At 38.3% G+C, this 25,729-nt stretch overlaps 1 pseudogene; it reads right to left on the reverse strand.

Annotated features, from left to right (window-relative positions):
- The window catches only part of LOC109054069, a 94,659-nt pseudogene extending 69,864 nt beyond the window's left edge, over positions 1-24,795 (reverse strand).
- Positions 24,796-25,729: the final 934 nt, after the last annotated feature.

Genomic DNA, 25,729 nt, shown 5'->3' on the forward strand with positions numbered 1-25,729 from the left:
AGACTGGGCCTAATTTCACCAGTGGAATAGGAACCAGTCTGCAAGTCTGGATCACTGAGCCCCTTGAACAAAAAAATCGCCTTCTGTTATTAGTTGTTCGCACTTGCACTACTCGCTCCTATGGAGTTTGAGGGCTGGGAAGAAATGGAGCAGAGGAGGAGGGAAAGGAAAGCCATCCGAAAGCTCAAGAGAAGCCATCTCTGCTGTGGAAAAAGAAATGTGGAGTCCACCTGAGGTGAGGGGTCTTACCCTGAAATAACCGATTTATTGGACCTAAGGTATTTGGTGGTAGTAGTAGGTGATTCCATCTGTCTTGTGACATCAGCCTAAAGACCGTGGAATACTTCAAGTATTTCGCTCACACTACACTAAACAATGTTGTGACCATAATATGTGGTGCAATGAGATGGGCAAAATAAAAAATGATCTAAGAAGTGGACAAAAAGAAAAATGTAAAACCCCTGAACACGAACGAGGAAATATAAATGATGGGGAGGAAAAGGCGCGGGTTGTTTTCTTCATCAGCCACAGCAAAGAGCAACAGATCCCCTTCTTCTTAGCTTCTATAGTCAGAATGCCTCCAAACGTCACTCCACCACAAATCCACTGGAGCAGACAAGAAGAAACCCACAAAAAAAAAGGAAAAAAGAGCACACCGGCACGGCTCCCCTGTATTATTTAAAGCAGAAACATAAGAAAACCACTACTGAAGCTGGCAAATAGGCCACCAATGAGCGAGCCAACATGGTAAGCAGAGCCTAGCCACATCGGTTTGCGAGGAGATAGTGAGAAGTGCAGGTCCAGAACCCGGAGCCAGAGTCTGTGTCAGCAATCAAGTTTAGGAGAGAGAGTGGTTACAGATTGATTCTTAAGAGGTTAACAGAAAGCTTGTGCAAGGTGACATTCAGATCTTGATTTATCTTTCAACTTGGTTGTTTACTTTTGAGGAACAACTCCATAGCTTTGCTCTAATCAGCACGTGGCTGGGTTACAGCCAAAACACACACACACACACACTAACATTATACATCACACACACCACACACGCCACCAACCACACACACACACCACACCGTGAAACGCAAGGCCAAGAGAAGACAAATCTTGGTGACAGGACTTAAACGAACATTTGCATAGGAAACAAACTTAATAGCGAGGACATGTGCTTGGCTTTGGCAGAGTGCCACTTTGTTTCAAAGGTTACTGGCAGTCTGCATTTTTGTTTTAACTCTACACAACACATTCCACTTCAGATGGGAGATATTACAGGAGCAGCAGAGACATTCTGGAATGACTTCTGCTGCCACACCTACTGGATGCCAAATGGGAACTAACAAACATGGAGAGCCTTGGCTGCTGGGAAAAAAAAGATATGAATGATTGAATCAAAATAAAGAGTGCTCTCCTGGTTTTACAAGCCCAAGAAAGACCTGAAGAATGTTAAAAATGCTAGATTACAACCTGGTTTACATTTCGAGAACAGAAAGTGATTTGTAAAACTGGACACAATGCCGAGGGTGTTTGTTTATGTGGTTGTACTTAGAGGTTTATAATTAATATATATATTAATCTTAATATTAAAATGTACGAAAATTACTTTCAGTTTGTAAAAAATAATTTCACAGTTTCTACTGTTATTTAATCAAATATGGTCAGCAATAAGAGATTTTTTATTAAAAAACACAAAAACAAATTCTTACTAGACCCCAAACATTTGAGCTGGAAACTGGAAAAAAAACAACACTCAATTTCTATAGGTTGGGGAATGATAGAAAGAAAAGTAAATTGTAAGAAATACTAAACTAACTAGCTACCTCATTGCATACTGAAACTGGAAGTTCTCAACTAAAGTAGACCAAATTTGAATTCCCACAGAGTTTCCCACCCAAACAACACTTCCTATCTCTGTTTTAATTAGAATAGATTACCTGGGCAAATACAAAAAGTAAATCATCGGCTTCCAATGTAGAGCAGCGAAGTTATCGATTAATTCAAAAACTGTATGTTCGCGACTAATTAAGGGATCGCCGAAGAGTCACCCCAGCCGTGCCCTGGATCCACCAGGCTTATCTCAGGGAGACCTGCTGAGCAGTAGGGTGAAGTCGTCGGCCAAGGCCCTAAGTCATCAAGGACAGTGGATCCCATGCAGCCGGCGATGAGCGAATTTGGGTCAAACTTACTGCTGTAGTCGCGTGACGGGAATAGGATGAAGACACGCTGGGGTGGAGGGAATGAGCAGTTAAGCAACATTTTGAACCCACAACCGCCCGCAGGTTAGGAGGATGATGCTTGAACAACAATAGGGTGTGCATATTTGCCTGGGTGTCTGCGGCACGAACCTGCAATAACTTGTTCAAAAGTTTGAACACCGTTCAGTACAATTATCCTGTTCTATGCCAGAGGCAACTGGAAGGTAGTTTTTTAGGACGTGCACCTTCCGAAAAGACATACCCAAACTCACATGGACACTGAGTTTTTATATCTGTGTGGGCAACTCTCATCCACCTTACATCCACACCAAATATTACACTCGGGGATTAACCATTACAGAATTTATGTTTACAAGTTTTAAATGCCACAAGATTCTTCAGTTGCGCATCTGCGATGGCTCCTGTGGGGTTTTGGTGCTGTCAATATAGAATGTTATTAAAAAATAAACTATTCAACAGATTGTTTTCCCAATTTGAACTCTCTACTTGTGCACTCAATCTACCCTTCACCCCATTACGTGATTCACCTTACTTTTTCTACTCCCTGAATCCCTTCACTATAAATCCACCTTACTGACCCACAGATGAGTCAACTACACCCAGGCGTCCTCAAACTCCAGTCACTTAGAGGCCAATGTGGTGAGGCAGTTTGATAAAATAGCCATAAATAAATACTAAGACGTTTGTACTTCTGAACCTGAACTCGTCATTCACTAAAGTTTTGAAAGTTTGGGGTTGGGGGGTCAGTAAAGATTTTATTCCAGCATGCGCCCATTAATACTGCTCCGAAGTGATCAAGATGCCAGTAAATACGGCTAAAAATAATATTTATTTTCCCATTATAAGTTGAGGACGTGTCTCCGTGTTCTGACCGCATCCCAAATCAGCCCTACTTCCAAATAATTCGCATAAGAAATCATTCGTGACAGCGAAGACAACCTGGCGTAATGCCTGCTGACATAATTACTAGCTTTGGCTGGGAAGGCCATAAATCACATCTTGCACATTTATTTTTACTGTCAATCACTGTTAATTTCGTTGCACTGTGTGCTATTCACTATTCTGTATATATACTGTAGGAGTAAATTATTGTCGGTGACCAGGGTGATTTGAGGACACGCCTACTAATTGATGAACTACGGAGCATGCAATCTAGCCTTTTTGTCCTTCATAGACGTGTACAACTTCTTTTTATATTCCTGCTTTTAGATCTGTTAATAAGGGCAGTGTTGAAAGAATATAAAAATTCAGCTACCCATCCAGATTGGAACCCGGTTGGAAAACTCACCAAGTACTGGAGCTTCGGACGCGAACAGTTTGTTCAAACTTCTGGACCAGGGGGTGCAGGCTGATGAGGGAGAGAGGAAAAAAGGGACAAAGTGGAACGAGAAAGGCCTGGGCGGGGGCGCTGGACTGGACAGACAGCAACAGAACAAACGGGTTATCTGCTGATTCCAAACTCATGTGGTTGTCCACACTGCATTTGCTCATGAATGCGAATTGCTTTAAAACCTCTGGTAGGAAACACGCATCTCACCTCAGTCCTGCCTACCGGATGAATACACCTATTGTTTTATTTATCAACTTGCCCTCAATCTTCAACATCATCAGAGACCTAACAGTAACTTTCCAGAAACCAGTCCTTGGGGAAGTTACTTTGAAACTCTAGCTTTCCACAGCTACACATCCACTCATAATTTAAAGTGATGTAAAGTACAGTGAAGCTTTATTAAGGAAAACAAAAATAAGTTACAAAACTAGTCTCAGAAAGGCGCATACTACATTAACTGACATTACAAGCTGGGGGGAGAACATCTGTCTTTTAAATATAAAACTACGATGATTACATAATGACTTCCTCGCTTCATAGAAGGCAGTTATATATTTTTCACAAACAATGAGGATTCCAATTTGAACAGGAGGATAACTACAACCAAGAACAAAATGGAGTGCATCTTACTTATAGAAATTTAGGCTGGAAACGTAGGCAGAATGTCACTATTCTGACACAGGGAATCATATGGGTGAATCATTCTTCTTGAAATCGTTTCATTTAAACAAACCATCTGAACAAACAGGAGAATGGGTTGAATTTGCAACGCTTTTATATAAGACAGTAAGGTACCGTTTAGAAGGAGCTTCTCAGGCTCTGACTGTAAAGCTCCATGCACATATAAAACATGTAATAAAAACCAGCCATGTAGTTTTTTCATTGCATTACACCTGAAAAAGCTACGCTATCGGGGGGGGAAAAAAAAGAGACCATCTTCAACTACTGAAAAATGTCAGAAGGTATCACCTACTTTTGTGTTCTTGAAAGTACTGGGGTGTAACAACCAAAAGGTTTCACACCGTGAAAAGAGAACATGTTTTAGCAGAGCATCATACGCGCACAACACATTCTGGCTTTGGTCTTTCTCGGGAGGAATATTTGAACTCTTCTGTGACATCTTTTTGGTACTTTTACTCCCCACTGTTTTCAGTAATTAGAATCAGCAACTGATCCATACGGAGAGGAACTGGTAGTGATTGAAGAGCAGAGAATGTGCTGAAGAAAATGTGGACCGTGGGCGACCTGTCTGTGCATAATTAGCATTGATAATGCTAAAGTGTGGCTAAGGTGTCTTCTGAGTGGTTTGCCTATAGCAGTGGTTCTGTACTATCAAATATTCAAAAGTTCTTGTACTATCAATATTTGTGCCCCATTTTAACCACTGCAAAAACCAAAATGATTGCTTAAATGATTAGTCACCTCCTCTCAGTAAACCACAACAGTTTTAAGTATGATTTCATGTCTGTTAGGACAAACAGCACAGGACGAGTTACGTGACAAACTGTAAATACTTATAGATACGGAAATGTCTCTAACTTGTGCAATAGTGTTACCTGCCTTGGAAACCACCACCAATGGAGCTTTCACACAATAACAATCTATAATGATTAGTTTTATTCCTCAGTTGAACGGACAAGGAAGAAAATAAGAGAAAAGATATGTTAGAGTGGAAAAAAGCGAGGGCCAGACTTTTCTATGGTTGGGCTTGGGAGATCCTAATGTCTATTTGGGCGTTCATATTCTAACGCACGTCCTAACCCCATCTGGTCTAATACTGTAAAAGAAAGCAGAGAACTTTTCTGCATTCCAATGAAAAATTCCACTCAATTTTCTCTCATAGGTGCTCCCTGGGTCTTCTCCGTGTCCTCTGTGTACTGTCCTTGAAGTAGCGTCCATACAGTGTTTCCACGATTCCTTTCTGGCATAAACAAAAAACTGACCTGAAACAAAATTTTGATTCAGAACAGATTGGTAGCTCTTTTTCCTCCAGACTAGATGGTCCGAGAGTTAGATGAAAGTAAAAATGGGGGAAAAAAGCATAGTGAATACTGGAGAACAAGGACAGTTGAAACCCAGCTGTGACTGTCAGGTCAGATGTGAGCACTAGGAGGCAGCTTGTCAAAGTAAGTTTCTTATACACCTCAAGGCATTATTCCGACATGCGCACCACACTCTCTCTAACACACAAGCAACACAACACCTTTTTCATGGCAGTCTCTCCGATGCCTTATCCGAATGCCTTGCGGATGTGCTCTCCAGGAAGTCTTTGAGGTCCGACATGGAGACCGTCTCTGATGTGTGTTGGCGAGGCGTGGGATATTCTCATGCCATGATGGTGCAGAAACGATACGGATCCCGCTTGAGGCAAACAAACTCTCCTCCAAATGCTCCAGGGGTTCGTCAGTGCTGGGTAGTATCTGGGGTAGAACACGACAGGCTCAGAAATGATGCATATACCCCCCTCTACTACTTCAGAAACCTTCCCATATTAATGAGCACGCATGCAGGGCTCAACAATAAGGTTTTTCAATGGCCAAAAAAGTAACAACTTTTTTTTGTGTGACAAAAATATTTTAATATTCTGAAGAAATTATTAATTAGTAATATAAATAATATTATTTATGCAGGATTTTGCATACATACATGCATTAAATTATTTTGTAATACTTTTTAAATGTTATTCCATTTTTTATACTTTGTATTTTTATTGTTTTTTCATATAGTCTGTTTCTGAAATATATATATACGTATATTAATAAGATTTTTTCATATTATAATTTTTAATTAAATATTTTTATATTTAAATTTTTATAGTAAAATGTTTTATTTGCTCTACAATGTATTATTAATGCTGAGGTTCCCAAGATCATTCCAATTTACTCTTGCAATTTCTACAAATTTCTTTTTCAGAAATTTATCCTGATAATTTTAACTTTGTGACACTTAAATCAAACTAAATCCACAAGAAAAACAAAGTTAAAATACATACAAATATTCCTATACCACATACTGTAACATGATATAAGACTGCAATGGAGGGCAAATGAAAGTGCATGTAAACTGACCCAAAACTCTCCCCAGGCCCTCATTATTGTGCAGCCTTGCACATGCAATACATGTTTTTAAACCTTTGGTTAAAGACTTAGATCTCAGCATGATAACAATTTAACCTAATCAAAGATGATCTCAGAGATGAGCTATGCTCATCGCACACATGCACACACTACTCAATACGCATCACAGTCACGCATTTTTTTTTACATTACACAGCAGACCCGACACCGGGGAGAGAGTCTCTCCTTGGCCGACCCCTGCCGCTACCGTCAGGCTCATGGCAAAACCAAGCACACGAGAGAGACAGAGAAACCCGGAGATGAGCAGAGATAAATAAAAACCAAACCTGGATGGAAAACGTGGTGCAGGCCAATGCTGATGCCTCAGGGTCACATGGAATAGGACACAACAAGACAGCAAAAATCAATGCTTCAAAAACGTTTGAGTGGGCACTTTCAAAAACAACTACTTTGGTAGACTAGCTTTTTCAGAAGTTGTTTTTTTTTTTTGTGGGACAAAATTGTAAAAATTATTTTTTTTCCTCTCGCACACTATTCACAGATGGCCCCTGAGAGTTGCAACTTGCTTGTATATGAGAGCTGAGTGCTCATAAGGCTTGTAGGTTAAAAATCCTGTATAATCTCCAATCCTGGTTCCCCCTGTCACCTCCCTCAACCCTCCTGTTCAGATGTCTAACTGTCCCTGACCATTAAAAAAAAAAAAATAATAAATAAAAAAAGAGTGAAGATGCTGCCTAATAATGCTTAAGATTTGGGATGGTTTCAAATGTTTGCAGCTGCTGCAGCTAAGGAAAACCCAATCCAAATGTGTCCCTCGTTGTCTCTGACTACTGACCAGCTCCCAACTGGCTGCTTTAGGTACATCAGACTGGATGAGATACTCCAGTGGTCCAGTGATCCTCCTGTCTGTTTAAAATCATCAACACCTTCTCTCGTTCTTTCCCCAGCGGTGAATGTCCCTGCTTTCAAATAGACTTTTTTGTTTTTTAAGTAAAAAGTTGTTAAAATATTTTGGGGCCTTAACACACTGACACTTGTGTGGTTCACGTTCAACATAGACCAGGTTTTATCTCTAGTGCCACCTAGTGGCTCCATCTGCAGCATACAACAAAAAGGGCATGTGCACAGATGTCATACCGTTTGGGCCTCATCTGTCCTTCAGTTTGCTTGTACCTCTTCCAACACTTGCAAAGCAAACAAAAAAATACCCTGTGGAATTATGGGAAAAACAGTCCAAGATGCACAGCATGCGCGCTTGCAAGCAGTTCCAAACCACACACACTCCCGTTCAAAAGTTTGAGGTCAGGAAGGATGTTTTTTAAAGTCTCTTATGCTCAACGAGGCTTTACAATTAGATCATTTTTTGAACAAAAAATGTAATTGATTTCCTGTGCTGGAAAAGACTGAGTTTTCAGCAAGCTAAACTGTTACTTCCAGTCTTCAGTGTCTCACATGATCCTTCAGAATCATTCTAATACGCTTGCTTTTGGTGCTCAAGACATATTTGGTCTTAATAGGGTCATATGATACGATTTTCAAAGTTTTCCTTCCCTCTTTGGAGTGTTACAAGCTCTGGTTGCATGAAAAGACGATCTGTAACGTTGCAAAGACTAAAGTCTCAAATCCAAAGAGATATGGCTTTAGAAAAGTACAGAGTCAACCACGCAGAAACTCTCAGAAAAAAAAAAAAAGGTACAAAAGCTGTCACTGGGGTTGGTACCTTTTAAAATGGTAGACTTTGTTACGCTGCCCAAGAGGTTTCACGGCAAAGAAAGAAGTCAATAACTTCTATTCTCACTGTAATTATTGTTGTGCCGATACGCTTGTGTTTTTCATTGTGAAATGCGAAAAAAACTACTTTGATTGGGTCCTTCCAAAAGAGGACGATATCAGCTTCGTCATGCCTAGAGCTGATCAGTGCCCGGTCGACAAAGGAACTACGATCACCTTCGGCGCTGTGGATCGTCTGTCAACGTGGACGAAAGCAGGAGTCCAGCCCGGGGTCGTTCACATGTGTCCTTGCCTTGAATCGCCAGCAAACGCCGTTCTCTAACCAACAGGGGCGTACCTCACTCAAGCCCACAGTGTTTGATGCTGTGATTCGTTGTGGAAAAGCGAAACTAATTTGTTTGGCCCTTCTAAAAGAGTAAAACGACTAGAAATCAGTGTTTAAGTTGTATTTACACCACTGTTCCAGAACAGTTCAAACCAAATATTCAGATGTGTGCAAGCATATTTTATAGAGGGACTGTTTCCTGAACACTGGGAGAGTAGACTACAATGCCGGCTGTCCTGACTCACAGTCTGTGAGTACGTTTTTTATATTTAAAGAATTTGCCACTGATGATTCAAATTCGAGTTTTGAGCAGAGTACAGCTTGTTGTTTGTCATTTTTCCGATCACAAATGCAGACATGCATTTATGTTTACACAGCCCGATGTAACCCAACGCGTTAAAAGACAGTATAAGTCATTGTAATCAGTATTTATGTCCCCACTGGATGAAACAAATGCCTGCCTCGTTTGTAATGAGTTTTAAGGTTTTTGTCTCTGCGCTCTGGTGTTCTGACCGGGACACGGCATGACAGTATGTTAAGGGCATAACATTTCAATCACACGCTTAGGCATTCAGCCAATCACAACACACTGGATAGCTGGCCAATCAGCGTACACCTCACTTTTCAGACCGATGAGCTTTGTAAAACACTATGCCTATCAGAAAGGCGGGGCATAGAGGAGAAACAATAATGTACAGTATGTGGAAAATAATGTGTTTTTTTGAACCTTAAACCGCATAAACATTTCATTACACCAAATACACAAAATAATGTTCTTTTTAGCAGTATCATATACCTCTTTATACAGTTGTGCTGCTTAATTTTCAGGATTTTTCAATGATGAAAAGCATTGAATGAAAAAACATTATCTAATATTATAAAATCAAGTCTTAACTGGCTCAGAATGATCATCCTCTTCATGATCTTATATATATATACACACACACACACACACACACACACACACACACATACATACATACATACTCCATACATATATATATATATATATATATTTATAGTTATATATTATTATTGTATAATAATATATTAATATATCCCTATATTATAGTAATAGGGATATGATTGGACGAACATTTTATTGTCCTACGCCTTCCACAGACAATATAAAATACATATAGAAACATTTAGACCACTTAACTTAAGTGATTGCTATCGGGATGGGAAGAGACTTTCAGCCAGCATAACCAAAAATATGTTTTAGAAGAAAATCACTTACCCGGCTTTTTAAAATTTCTTTTCAAAAAAATAAAAAAATCTTACTGACCACAAAACTTTTTGAACAGTAGTGGTTAATACAACTTCACAGTACACTAAAGCCTTATTTGGACAGGACTAATTTTCCTAAATGACGTTTGAGTTACAGTTCTTAAGTCACACCGACGTCTGTGATTCCACATATCGATTCGGACAGGACATAACATCTCCGTGTTTATTAGATCTGGGTGATTCAGAGATCAGGTGCTCTGTATGTGTGCATTGCATATAGTCACGCAGATTGTATTAAGAAGTTTAAAGTTAATCTACTTTTCTGCTTAGAAAGTACATCGAAAGATAAAATTACAAGAAAAAACAAATACAAAATACTCACAACAAATATTCAAAACATATTCAATAATACTAAACCAAATAATAAAATTAGATATACATATACATATACATACACAAACATACATCCATGCATACACTCACATACAATAAAAATATAACTTAATGAAACATACAAGTGCAATTACAAAAAGGAACCTAAATATCCACATTATATTCACTGAACAATCTAATAATAACGCCGACCAGTTTTTTCGCCCCTGGTTTGTGGAAAAAAGATCAGGAAAAGGATGATCATTCTGATCCATCCCTTGTATTAATTTGATGGTGGCTTGCTCTCCTCCGACCTTGTAACTCAGGTAGATGTATTGATATGTTAGCAAATCTCTCATTATTCCTTTGTGCTCTCTTTTGCATGCACTTGTACAGATTACCATTAGTATAACCACAGTTTTACTATAAATACCATGGTAAAGCTATGTTTAGTATAGCAAAACCATGGTTAATTTGTAGTTACCTTAGTTCAACCGTTTTTTTTCCCGCTTTTTTTTTTTTTATTTGTAGTAAAACCACATTTAAAAGATACATATGTAATTAAAACTATTTTATTGAGTGTAGAAATAGAGGTGACTAATCTTACCTGACACTGATATTACAATAGCTAATCTTAACAGCTTATGTGATGTGGCTTTTGATTTAGTTTTTTTTGTTGCATGCGCACAGTACTAAGAGTGGTTCACATTGGCCGAAACACACACAAGGAAATGTGTTATGAAAGAAATATTTTTCTCAATCACAGACATTCACATTCAAACGGGATTCGATTTCTCAGAGGATCACTGAGTTTGGCGAAAAACAGTAGGTAATTGCTCTGGAATTATTACAGAGGTTGTGCGAGGAAAAACTGGATTAAAATGCAAAGTATGATGTTTGTACCTGGTAAGCAGTGTGTGAGTTTGTCAATGGTGGTGGCGATATTCCTCTGCTGCAGACGGCACTGTCTCAGCTCATCCATTGATGTCAGGAGCTACAGGAGAGGCAACCACCGATTTTAATAATGCTGAATGTTATTGATATGTTAAAATATTTGCTTTTCTATAAGTTCTGAATCAAAGACTAAACTAAGCAAGCAGGGCACACACACCTCCTTGCCGTCATTTTGGAGCTTCTGATTGGTCTCAGTCACCTGACCACTGAGGGAGACAAAACAAACAATTATGCAGGAGTGATCAAAAAAGAAACAGAATCTGCATAAGTCAGGATTTTTTCAGAAGTATTACACACATGTTCAAATATTTTTTTGTTTTATATCTATAATATTTCTTTTTTCTTCTCTCTGGTTTTATAGGATTTTCTCAAACCCTCATTTCCTCTTTCGGCACCTTGAGTTTCTGGGCTTCTCCGCGCACTTTGAGCAGCTCAGTAATGGAGTCCACAAAGCCCTGGAAGTGATGGTTGCACATCTTCTCAATTTCACGGTCATGATTGCGGATCCGGCCCTCCAGTTTTATCCATGAAGAGTCCATGTTCCTGTCCATCATAAAACAGACCTTCCAGGAAAACAAGGAGAACATAAAATAACAATGTCAAAATTACTATATAATTATCTAATATAATCAGCAACTTCATAAATGAGATGATAGAGTGAGTGAATGCAAATTAAGTCTCTGTTAAACATGGAATCTTTCTCTACTGTCATTGACACTTGTTGTTTACCACTAGATGGCAGCAGAAGATATGAAATAACCACTCAAGAAGCTCAGAGCTTTATATGAATTCAAGAACTTGTAAGTACATATATTTTCTTTTCAGAACAAACCGAAACTGGCAAGTCGTATTTCAAAATATATGTCAAAATACTGCCCCATCTTTTGGTCCATAGCAACCAGTTTCCAGAACAAGTGACGACCAGAAACAAAATTTGATTCGATCTGATTCAACTCAATTCGATTCTATTAGTGTTCTTCTCAATGCAGACTATGCCAAAGCAGTTTTACAGACAACAATGTTTTAATACATCCAGTGAGAAAACCAATGGTGACAATGGACTAAAAATAAATAAATACACATACAATAGTAAGGGAAGCAGGTTCGAGGTGAATCAGGACTTCAGCAGGGGGAGTCCGTCCCTCTCTGTTTGACTTTCGATATTACCCCCTCCTGATAGAGGTTATTATATGAAAATGATCCATGATTAACATACAATGTCATAGTGAGGAGGACTATCAGGGAAGCATGTAATGTCAGTTAAAATACAGACTAATTCAGGACACAAACACACCAGCACATGGCTTCACAGCTTTCCTGTGGCTCAGGAAATGTCCTCCTTCCATTAGCACGGTCTTGATGTCACTGATGGCTTCCTCCACAAACACTCACACACAGCAAACACACCTCAAATCCAGGGCTGCAAGCACTTCCCAACATGAATTGAGCATTTTTATCTAGAGTTAGTTGCTGGAAAGAAATAGGAGTCCTGTACAGTGGGGAAAAAAGAGCACTGGGACAGACAAATGAGCAGACATGCTCCAATTAGTCATGCAATGCCTAAAATAGTCTATACTGACCAAAAAAAACCTATTAAAAGTTGGCATAAAACAAAAACTACGTTCTCAAATGAGAAAAAAAAAAAATCTCTGGCATGACTATTTTTTTCCATTGAGAAAATGTTTGGATTCTTGGATTGCTGTCGATTGCTTATTGAACAACTTTTTTTGGCCAGCTCTTACAATGATGTACACATCATCAATGGGGGGAATATTTATGAGGGCACATTTTTTTAATTTAGACAATTTTTTTTTTATTCTTTCCTCCCACTGCTTCCTGTCTCCTCTGACACCATTCTATCAAGGGCAAAAATGCAAATAAATAAATAAATAAATAAATAACGCCTGTCAATAAACAAAAAATTATTCCAAAAAAAAAAAAAAGAAAGAAAGGAAAGAAAAAAACATTTTGGGTCGTAAGGGTCATCTTCAGTTATCTGTGTTGCACAACTCCCTTAGCAAGTGTCAAGTACAAGAAACAAATAAAGAGATGGGGAGAAAAAGCTGAATAAATCATAAAATAGCCCAGCTGCGGTGGTCAGGCTGTGTAAGATCTGGCTCAAGAACCACTTCTCCGCCCAGTTATTTGAAAAAAATAATAAGCATCAGGCATCATTGTCCAGACTCTTCCTTAAAGATAATCAAATGTAAAAAGTCAAAACAGTTTATTTGCATTAAGAATATCTCCCTATTGACTGTATTAATGTAATGATTTTACCTGTTTCACAGTATGGATAAACTGTAAATCTCCCTTACAAGCACTACTGGGAAACAGGGTGACGTTCCCAAAACTGAAATGTGATACCCTCCTTGAGAAAAACTGGAGCCTGACATTTTCCCAACACTCCCATATTTGAGAGAGAAGACATATGACAGAGAGAGAGAGAGAGAGAGAGCTGTTTCCACTCAACCATGTCACACACATTCTCTAACATTTAAAAAACGGCACTTTTTTATTTGCATATGAGAACATTCAAACATGCCGGTCACCAAACTGAAAGAAAAGCCATCATGTCCAGAAATGTGTTGTACTAAATCAATGGACCATTACTCTGCAATTACTGTGCTATTCTGCTCTAAAATGAACACCAAGGGTGTCATAAAATGAACAACTGAAGGCCATCTGTGTCTCTCCATTCCTTCAAAAACAGAGCTGTAAACTCAGCTTTGCCATCACAGGCATAAAATACATTTTAAATATAAATTAAAATAGAAAAACAGTTTTTTTTTTTAATTTCAATAATATCATCCAATATTACTGTTAGATTATATACTGGATCTATTTGAACAAATACAGCCTAATTCATTCGGTCTAGGAATGCCAACATTGTTCTGTGCTCTGTGTGTGTGTGTGTGTGTGTGTGTGTGTGTGTGTGTGTGTGTGTGTGTGTGTGTGTGTGTGTTTGTACCTACATAACCATATTTTGGGGACAAATTTGTACCCATAATTGAGCAAAACCTGACAAAATCGCCAGAAACCTCCATTTGTGGAAATCCTTACTTGTAAAACTGGTATAAAAATAAACTAAAGTTTTTTGAAATTGTAAAAATGCAGAAAGTTTTCTGTGATGGATAGGGGTGGGTTTAGGTTAAAAAAAAACAAAAAAAATAATTAACACAACAAAAAAAACATTTATTATTTCACATGATTTTTAGTATAATCCTACATAAAACCAAGAATAAAACTATAACTCACCTTTTGTGTTGTGTGTGTGTGTGTGTGTGTGGTGTGTGTGTGTGTGTTACTTTTTTCAAAGCATTCTATTCACAAACATTTCCTCTGGAAACTGTCTTCACCCTCAAATAACTAACTTAAGGAAAACCCTAAGCTTATGTGTGCTATGATGTCATATCCTGTTGGCTGACTGAAATCTAGAGATAGCTCAATGGCCAGCTGGGAAACAGAATGGATCGGATATAGAGCAGAGGATCTAAACTTAGAAGCCCCACAAACACACGTCAGCACATCATACCAACAAAAGCACTGCACTTTTCTGTCTATTGATGTAACAGCACACCCGACCTGTAACTTTTGTCTTTTCAAACTTACTGTACCGGGTAGTTCAACAGCGGTTTAAAATGTAAAAATAAACCACTGCCTAGTCTTCACTGTATGAATTAAGTAGAAAAAAAAACACTAATATAATTTTTTTAAAGAAAGAAAAAAAAACACTAATATAACCATCACAGTAGTTTTTGATATGGTACCAAATCAGGTACCAAGAACTGTAGAATTTTACTGGTATCGGTACCAAGTTAACAACCACTGAAATTTTGGTACTTTGACTACACTAACCACAATAGAAATTATAATCCAAAAAGGGCCAAAAATTAAAATATTTAAAAAAAAAAATTCATCTCTCTCTCTCTCTCTATTCATATCAATTTGGCAGAAAATTCTTATGACCTTAAACATGGACCATACTGCAGCACAATAATTGCTTTTTATAATGTAACTGCTTTAGAGATCGCTTTATTTCATGAGGTTTCTGCTATGCTCATACAGTGAAAGCAAACACTGTCCTGAGACAACGTTTGGGCCCCGTTCGAGCTTTATTGACCCTGGATTAGATCCTTCTCTGCTGGCGAGGGCTGAACTCCATCTGGAGGTTCTAAGGTAACGTCACAAGCTCTAAAAGAGGAAATATTTGTATGCAGTACACTGGCTAAACACTGAAATCTGATCACTGTCTAACACAAGGACGAGTTTCCAGTCACTGCAGGCTCATGGACTCTCAAATCACGGTCTCATCTCTGAGTAACTCAAATAACCTTTCATTTCATTAACCTTCAGGATTTATAAAGTTAACCAACAAAGAGCACCTAATAATACAATTCTGGCATGACCATTTCTAGTGTACTAACACTGTTGTGTTGTTCAAATAGGAGGATAGTGATCGTGTTCACATGTGATTATTGAGCGTAAGGAAGACAGCAATTGCACAAGATACTCAACTTCTCTTCGGACACCCTAGAATAAGCACAAAACAAGTTGATGGTGGCTGTTCAGCCAAGCCAAAGGCAAATGCTATTGCAGCGTGATCAAAGAAGATTGTAATTGATATGATTAAGATTAAATTTTGCTTTGTTGTCACCAAGATAATAAGACTTATTGATCTTGAATTGTCAACAAGATAGCTGGATGACAAATATGAGGTTCTATGCCATGGAAAAAATGACTTTCAACAGTAAGAGCAAATGTAAGGAATGTGTCCAATCAGTTATCATTTCTGCATAATATGAGAATACTTTCAAAAACATCTACTCTGACACCCAAAATTTTGACTGGGTAGTGTATGAAACTATATTGCTTAAAGACTCTTTGATTCTAGCAACAGTGCAGATAAGACAGAACACAGGACGCATGGAAAGTGTAAATGTAACTAATGTACGAATGTAAATTCTAAAACAGAGGCATGTACCAGGAACGGCACGGAACAGAAAAGCCTGAGGGTTTTATGGGAGGATGGCAGGGTGGGATTGAAAAAAAGAAGAGAAAGACGTTAGGTAGCAGCAGCCAGTCACCCTAGACACCTGTAAAAGTCCTCTGTGGGGCCTAAATTGCAGAAATAGTGAGAGCAGAGACAGACCATGGTGCAACAGATGGAGAGGTAAGAAAATAATAAAACCTTCCAAACTAAAACAGACTGATAAATGTAGCAGTGCAATGCCAGAAGTAAAGCACTGACGTGCACAAAAATGTCAATCTTAAAAATAAAAAATTAGAAGCAGTTCTATTTAAAGCGGTCATGAACTGAGAAATCCAAAAATCCTTGATCTTTTGACACATAATGAGGTCATATTGACTATTAAAAACATCTGTTAGTTTCAGAACTCGTTCTTGTTAAGCCGGACTCACACCACAGGAGTTTTAGGCCGATTTATCCCCCATATTGCCCTCCCGAGAATTCTCCTTATGTAAGGCCCTATGATTTCCGCGATTCAGAAAACGCGGACGGAATTGTGGAATCCAGTCATAAAAACGGAATTTACAGTTTAACGCGGAATGTCACAGAATTTGTCAAATTTTGAATGAATTAATCAAAAGTAGGTCATTACACTTAAAATCACATCGCAATATGGACATGGTATCTGTAAATATTAAGCCGGAAAAGTTATAGTTAAATATAGAATACCTGCCATGTTCTGCGTGTTGTCTCTGTATGAATGGCGGCAGAAGCTGTGGTTTTGTTTTACACACATATGGACAGCGGTGCGTGACCAGTCGCGGTGATTCAGCATCTTGCTGACTCTCTCTAAATAAGGACGTGTGAACACATGAACAACATCTCCAGAACTGCTCTGAGAGTCAAAAAACTTCATGAGCACTTGACCGTTTGATTTATGATTAAACTAGTGTCATATCACATAACACAGAACCTGTAAAGGTATTCAAGGCAACCGGTGTCAAAAGAAAAAGTCCGGTTAATTTAAAGAAAACACGGTATCAGTAATGTGCCAGAAATGGTATTACTAATTGTGCAGCAGAATTGTACTACTACTATCTACTAAAAATAAACAAACATTATTGTTAAGAGAATAATTTACAACAACATTTCTTCCATTGTTTTTGTAATTTTAATAGTTATTCGCCTGTGTTTACCAAAAATTACAAGTTTGCTTAATTTTTTCAATAATGTATTAAAGATAAAATTAACTTAACATTTTATGCCTTCATTTGATAACCAGAAATAAAAAATAAAAAAAGTACACAAAGAATGTCTGAAAAAAAAAAAACATTTCATAAGGCTATTTTAGGACCAAATTGAGAATACATTAAGTTGTTTTTTATGCATATTTACATATTTAGACATGCCTAAAACACAGAATTAGGGTAAGGATAATTTAAAACATCTGGTGAAGAAACAGGGATAACCCTCTAAACATGTAATATGTGTTAAACTTTTAATAAATTGATGTGACAATGTATGTTTCATGATTTTAATTAATTAGACATGCTTTTTTGATTAATAAAATTAAATTTAAACCATTAAAAAGTGAGTCGGAGAAAAATTAAACTGAGCCCAGCTTTTGGTCCTAAAAAACAGTTATTATTGAAGCCAATCTGCCAAAATGAACAGGTTATGGAATGGGCCACAATGGACGCAATAGTGTGTACAACTGTTAAGCCAAGCATAATCATTTTACTTCTGATTCTACAATCCACGCACAACCATTTCAAACAGAGAGGTTTCCCATAAGTGGGGTCACAACAGGAGAGAAAATAGCCTTTTAACTTCTACATTCTGATGGGGTGTTTTTTTTTTATGTAAAAAATATTGAAATTACATTCTAAGTGTGGAGCTCCGAGGATAGTAGACAAAATAATAAAACAGCCAGTTTAAGGACGTCTTTAACCAATGACCAAGGGCACCTTTCAAGATAACAAGAATGAAAGATCACAAAGATTAAGATTAGACGGTGCGCACAAAAAAACGTGTCTAAAAATATGACAAATATGTTATAAAATGTTTTTTCAAACATAAATGATATAAACGTCCCCACTTCGCCTATCAATTGCAACAGAGAAAAGCGGCGATGTATTTATTAGGGCCTCTCATGGGCTCAACAGGACAAGTTGCTTTATTAGCAGCCCTCGCTACGTATTCTTAGTTATGGGTCACAGAATGCCGTTTGAGTCGGATCATTTCTAAAATAGCAACAAAAACAAATAAAACTTCTACATAATGCTCCATTCCATGCCAAGCGGAGCTGCAGGATGAACCAAGAAAAAAACTAACAAAAATATTACTTGGAGTACAAAGTAATTCATTTGCCTATACAGGCCTTTTTCTATTTTTAATATTTTTTTAAGTCACAACTAAAAACAACAAGAGGAATTATCTTTAAACGCAATTAAGGAAGCAATTAAGAAGCTTTAGCAAGTCCTAATCTAGTAAACCACCCATTCTACTGTGGAGAGAACAGGAAAAAATCATAGTTTGTAAACACGTTCCGTGGTAAACACCAAAACAGCACAATTTAAAGCAATCAATAGCCCACTGACCACACCTCAACCAAAAGCATCTCAGCGTTTGACAGGCAAGGAATGTAATTAATCTTGGTGGTGCAGCTTTTGGCAAGTGACGCAGCTGGGTGTAGACCTGGCTGCAACCTTGTGGATAAATGGGTCTCTGATCTCTCTGCTTGAGGTTTGTGGCTGCAAAAACATTACACATATGAAACCATAGGCAAAAAACTCTGCTCTGTTTTAGCATCTTTAATGACTGTTTGCTGCTGTCACTGAAACTGAACAGTATTAACGCCATGCATTTTAGAATTGTATTACCAAATGCCTGTCTTCCAAGGCGAGCTTACTGATCAGGAGCCAATTTTGCAAAAATGTCCTAAAGTTGAGAAAACACTGTTATAATACAAAATAGAATACAAGGGAACAAAAAACATAAACTATAGAAATGTGTATTGTTAAACAAAAACAAATAAAAATTATAACTAAAGGGGTTTCTTGCAACTAGCTGCAGACCTCTGTTACCAGTTGTGGGCACCCTGAAGTTTGCGATCCTTAAGTGATATCCGTCATCATCAAGGGTATTGTGTTCAGGGTTAAATGTGGTGGTGATTGCAGCTCTTGTTGTAAAGGTCATAAGTTGCTAGTCTTAAGATCCCCACCCACACCCTGTTTCAGGAATAAATGGAAGGAAATTGAGAAGATGGAAAGGACAACTGATTGATGACTTGTGGAATGAATGCCCATTTTCCAACTGTGGCCCATCATGTGTGCGCTCTATGATGCTTCCAGACAGGTTCAAATGATACTTTTAGTTGTACATCACCGAGTAATATTACTTATATGAGGGGTGAGGAGTTGTCTTCTAAAACCCAAGCCAGAATATCATGCGGACCGACAGACCTACAAGCGCCTAAACCGCTAGCAATGCATAAAATATGAAAATGTAGCTCATCACATGGTTTTATACACCATACATTTTACTTAATACTTTTTTTCATTTTTTTAATTTCTTTTAAATGCAACAAAGCCAATGAAATCCTATGAAACCTTGATACAGTTCTCAGGCCTATGTTCTTTAAAAATAAGCAGGTCCTTGAGAAATTTTCCTACAAAATAATTAGCTGTGAAGTGTTTGTTTGAAATTCCTCAGGTGGATGCGGGAAAGAAGTCCAAAAATAGTTTTACAACATTCCTTTTGCCATAAGTGGAACGAAGAACCGTGTTTCCAAAGCTTCAGCCCTCTCTTCCTTTTGAAGTGGTTAATCACCCTACAGGGGTCAAGAACAACAACTGCCCACACAAAGTTCCAGGAAATCAAGGACACTGAAGATATACAGAAACTTTGAAGGGGTCATATGTGCTACATGAACTGTTACAAGTTGTTTGTGACTGAAATGTGTGGTGGGTATTGTGTTAACCCAACCACCATTAAAATGATCACATCAAACCCAGTGTTTTTTTTTTTATCTGCTAAAATCGTTAACACCCCTTTATCAAATCCCCATGATCGCAGATAGGCTGCCTTTTGTGAGCATTCACCACAGACAGGCCTCCTCCCACAATAGTTTTGATAAACAGTAGCATTTTCAGCAAAGACCTGTCCTGGCATCTTAACCTTAGACCGCAGGAGCAGATGTAGACAAGAATGGACTCTCCTAAGCATTTGAGGTGGTCCTGTTGTTGGATGTAATACTGAACATAGCCGTCGTCATTTACTCCTGCATCTGAGCCGCGCTTGAAGCTGCAGTGGATTATGTTTTTTTTTTGAAGCGAAGGTCCGCCGCAGACATAACCTAAATGCATCTATGTTCAAGCGGAATCATTTGTGATCCAGCTTCACCTACAGAAGAAGTTTAAGGTTTTTTTAATGAATGTTTGCAAATCGCCCATTCCTAATAATGTGCTAATTTAGCAAGTTTTCACGAGTGGAACTTTTAGCGGCTAAAGTAAAACAGGCCCTCAGAGCGCAGCACGGACAAGAGGGGCGGGGTAAACAGAGCTTCTATTACCATTTAAAGGAAAATGCTACAGAACGGTGTTTTTTAGCACTACCATTGCGGAAATTAACCAAACGTCCGTTACAGACTTTTTAATTAAGACCCTTACAAGAATCATTCAATTTGTGGAAAAGGGGAGCCTATGACCCCTTTAAATCTTTTAAAAAACAACACAATAAAAATGGGATGAGAGAGAGAGTTTGTAACAGCTGAGAAGGTATATGCAGACACAAACAGTCCCCCCAGTGTCCAGCCTGCAAGTCACTGTGTGGGCAGAATGTGACAATAAACCTGCTTCCCGGTTCTCCGAGATGCACCACGTACACACAATGAATAAAACTCACAACTGATAGTCAAGAAAGAAGACTAGGTTTTATTACTTCAGATTTTGCTTACATGTGAAGCTATAAGGGCAACATACTCTTTGCAGTTTAATATGGTTGTCACTCTCTTCAGGCTTAATTGGTTTTTTGTTTTTAAATATACTTCTGATAGGCACGAGTTACAGAGTCACATTACTGAAATATACTGCAGAACAAAAACAACAAGAACAACAAAACGTGTACAAAACGGACTAATAAGACACACTGCACAGCCAACAGCAAAAAGTGGATGTACAGACAGATCGGATTAAAAAAACAAGTTGCTAAAAATGAGCTTACAACGTCAAATGGTTGTCCATTTCACACCAGGTACACATACTTGTGGCCTTTGTAGTCGTTATTCCTTCACTCACAACGGATAATATGAAGACCTATAGAAAAAGGCAAGGCGCTGTAAATGTTAAAAGATTTAGCATTATAACTAAATAGTTTTGTTCACGGTTAACCATGCCTGACTGCAATGGTGTTTTAAGTACGCAGGACTCTCCCTCATGCCATCTTAAATTAGAGGTATGAATCAGCAGATCATTTAGGTCTGTATTCTGATAAGAGTTAAACAGGTTTTATCGACAAAAAGACAAAAAACAAATGCGGTGTTTGGACTTGGTTCTAATCCATCAGTTTTGTTGACTGAGATGAAAGGCAGATCTGGAATGCAAGTCTAGCAGGTGATTGAAAGGGGTGGGCCTTAGAGCCAATATGCATACACCACCGCCCCCCTCAGCAAGCTAGTTCTGACATTTCACCAGAACATCAACTTATGACATTTTGAATAAACTTTATGATGTAAACCAAAAGCAATAAATTAGTTCACAATTAGATCAAGAATGCGCCTTTAGAAAACAGATAAGGTGAATTTCCATTTCATAATAAATTAATCACTTCGGAAGACCTTGAGTGGATGAGTGGGACCAAGGAATGGCAAGACTTTTCTTCGGATACGTTGTGCATTATGCTACACTGCTTATAACCAGAGGAATGTAATCACAAGTCCTGACTTGTTGTGACCTTATTAAAACAGTCAACTCAACTTCTTCTACCGAGTGATAACACCGACTTGTACCATACCAGAAGCATCAAGCCATTTCTTAATACTAGCCCATAACCCATTCCATTTATACATGAAAAGACCAAACATAATCAAATAATTATAGTCCCTGAGCTGACGGGGAGCCTTGAGCGGCAAGCCCAGTCTGGGAGAAACCGTGACTTACACAAGGCAGGACCAGGCCCAGGCTTTCTCATGAGTCCTCTCAATCTCACTACAGACACACACAAAATTCAGACCTAAAGCCCCCAAAGTCCTGTTATATGTTGCGTTCTCATATGAGACGCCAAATATAGCTCTGTCAACATTTACGAGTCCGCCGTTAAATAATGTGCGACTTAAAACAAGCTTAGGCCAACACCAACATCAAGTTCCAACACAGACATCTGTAAACATTAAGGACTAAAGGATCAGAAAAAACGAGCCAGGGGAACTGATGATCAGGAGCCAGAGGGGGAGGCAGTTTTAGCCAACCATAAACCAACCAATGCTGTTATCGATTAGTCTAAGTATATTACAGTTTATTGAGCCTTGGTCTGGCAATGTGTTTGTACCATCCATTACAAGGCAGCTAAAATCACAACAGAATGTGCGTGGCCACTCCACTGTCTCCCTAGCGATTAGTACTTCAAGGAAACACAGAGAGAACCACACAGCCAACAATAGATACTGCACAGCCAATTAGCTACAAAAAAAAAAGATTATGTACTCAAACACATTGTTCTATTATTACCAACGAACCCCTTGAACTTACAGTATGATACATGAGAAAGTCTACTGCAGTACACGAGCAGGGCGGTCCTCATCGTATTGCGCCAGCCTCAAGTGAGGTACCAGTGTCCAGGTGCTCATGAGCCAGGATGAGATATACTGTATTGTGCCATGTAATATCGCGGTAACTTGTAAAAAATACAAAATAAAACCTTGTCACCATCCCTGGGGGTAGTTTGAAATGATCCAGGTCTCACTATCGTGATTGCGTACTTATTCTTTATTTCGTTAAGCATTGTAAGCTTTTTTTTTAAAATGTCCTCTTCAATTATGTAGATTCCTTAAACGACTAAATGCATCCCCCTCCTACAAGTGACTACAATCTTATTCTGATGGCAACTGAAAGACCTATGGATGAACCAGTCCCTGCCCTTTTGGGGTGGTTGGTTTGGGTGTTGTGTACATCAAAAATTAAAGAATATCTTTTGATACTGTCATCGAAACTGCAACATTAATCAAGGCTATGGTAGTAAGCCGCTGGTGCTTACAATGTCACTCATTCTGTAAATGAAAGTCCCCATCAGAGGGTGTGAGAACATGAAGCCGTTAGCATGTGCCCCATACACCCTGCTAGCACCAAAATATGCAATCACACAGTTTTCGCTTTCGGACAACATTTAAAACACACTAGTAGTCACCAAGTGAAGAGCTGGGGAGTGCCTTTCAGCTTCTAAATTAGTGATTGTGGTTAGTATCAAAACAACAGAGTCGACAGATACAGGTCAAGTTTCTATGTGGAAAGTAGCAAAAAAGGGCACCCTTAAATGTCCCTGGTGCTGAGGAAGGGTCCACAATTATGCTCTTACATTCTGTCTTAATGCTCAAGCATATTGAGAACCTTATGATTGTTAAGCAGTTCATCATCACAGATCATATTCACTGCAGATCTTCACTGTAAAACAGCTTTAGTCGATCATGCGTGTCTCTTGACACAGATGTTGCTGTCATATGGAAGGTGGCTTTAAAAATAACCGAATGACATGTATACAATAATAAATACAGGCAAAAATGAAAGATACACTAAAGAAAGCTGAACCAGCTAACCTAAAAAAAAAAAAAAATACATTTTTGATTTCCCTCTCATAACATCCTTTTTAGAATGTCAACCATTTCTGACATACTTTCTGACATTTAACTGAAATCTGTGGTTTGCAAAATGTAGCTCAATCTGGTTAAAAAGTTTACACTTTTATTAAATGGTCATTTGGTGACAGCCGAATTTGGTATTCATAGCCAAACTTCTTTGGCTTCTATAACTATCCATGTCCAGTACAAAAACGATTGTGTCATCAAGCTCTGACGCAGAAATACAGTTTTAGGAAAAAGTGCAAAATGCCAATTGTGTTGAGAAGTTAAAAGCCTTGGTTACTTCCTTAAATACAATGGACCGCTAAGCTTAACAGAACACAGCAGTGATTCTGATCACGTTTCTTTTGGTTTGTTTTCAAATAAAGAGCGTTATTCATTATCCCAAATACACATCCGCCCGCTCTCCGGGAGCCGTGCAGGGGCATGTGTGAGAGGAATACTAACTAAACTTTCTCTAAACCGCCTGTGAGCACCTACTTTACCAGAACCACAACTTGAATGGAAGATTTCCTGGCAAGTCTCTAAAGTGAGAAGTTGAGGAACAAGGAGAACAACAGCTCTCCGGGAACCTTTGAACCAAAATGTCACATCACACCCCGAGCCAGGAGCCTCCGGTACGCTCCCTCCCCCCCAGTTAATGAAGACTTACCGGAGTGTTGGCCCGATGCAGCATAGTATCTGTACTCTCAATCTCACGCAGGATTCGCTCACTAGTGCTGCTGCTGTCTCGGCGCTCGCCATCTTCCATAACCACGCGACGCGCTCGCTCGAGAACAAACACAGCGCTCCGGCGTGCAGAGATGTGAGTAGGAGAGAGAGAGAGAGCGGAGAGAAAATACTGGAGCCTTTTTACTTTCCCGGTATTACTGTTGAACCCGACTACTTGATTAATTACAGCAAAATTAGTTTTTGATTGAACAAAAAACCACACTGTGTTTATCTGTAATGCTTATTCAATGAATACATATGGAGGAGGCATTTTATTTAAAAGTCTCTTTTCATAGACAACAATTGTGAACATTTTATATTAGCAAAGTATAAAACGACAAATAAAGTCAGGCGATTGAATGTAAGAAGAAATGTTTTTGTAACCGTCCCTAACGACTTGAATATATTATACTCACATGAAAATATTGATGTTAATTATTACCAACCTCATAAAATGCATTGCTCCAACGACTCCAAACCACAAATCTTTATGCACCAAGACAGGACGACATCTTGTGCTGACGTAGTACCAAACTCCATTTGGTGTTTCTGAGCATCTCGATTTTGAACCAGTATCTTGGACAGTAGATCCGTCTATACTAAAATATAGGCTCAAAGATGCACTATATTGGATGTGATTATACATAACTTATTCTGGACTCATATATGTTAGATAGAGATATATAATATATAAACATATTAGATATATATCTATACTCGATATTGAGTATAGCTTTATGATATATATATATTAATATTTGGTATGATATATATATTATATATATATATTGGGTAGTTAGTATATATGGTATGTTATATATGTATGCATAAGCATATAAATATCTATATAGTGATATAAATACTAGATTATATATTCTACCTGTTCAGTGGGGTACTATAATATAATAAGTCATAATAGGATTAGATAGTATGTTGTGCAACTTTAATGCTACGTCACTAACATTTTTTGATTG

The sequence above is a fragment of the Cyprinus carpio genome, chromosome A7 (assembly GCF_018340385.1).
Source record: "Cyprinus carpio isolate SPL01 chromosome A7, ASM1834038v1, whole genome shotgun sequence".
Lineage (NCBI taxonomy): Eukaryota > Metazoa > Chordata > Actinopteri > Cypriniformes > Cyprinidae > Cyprinus > Cyprinus carpio.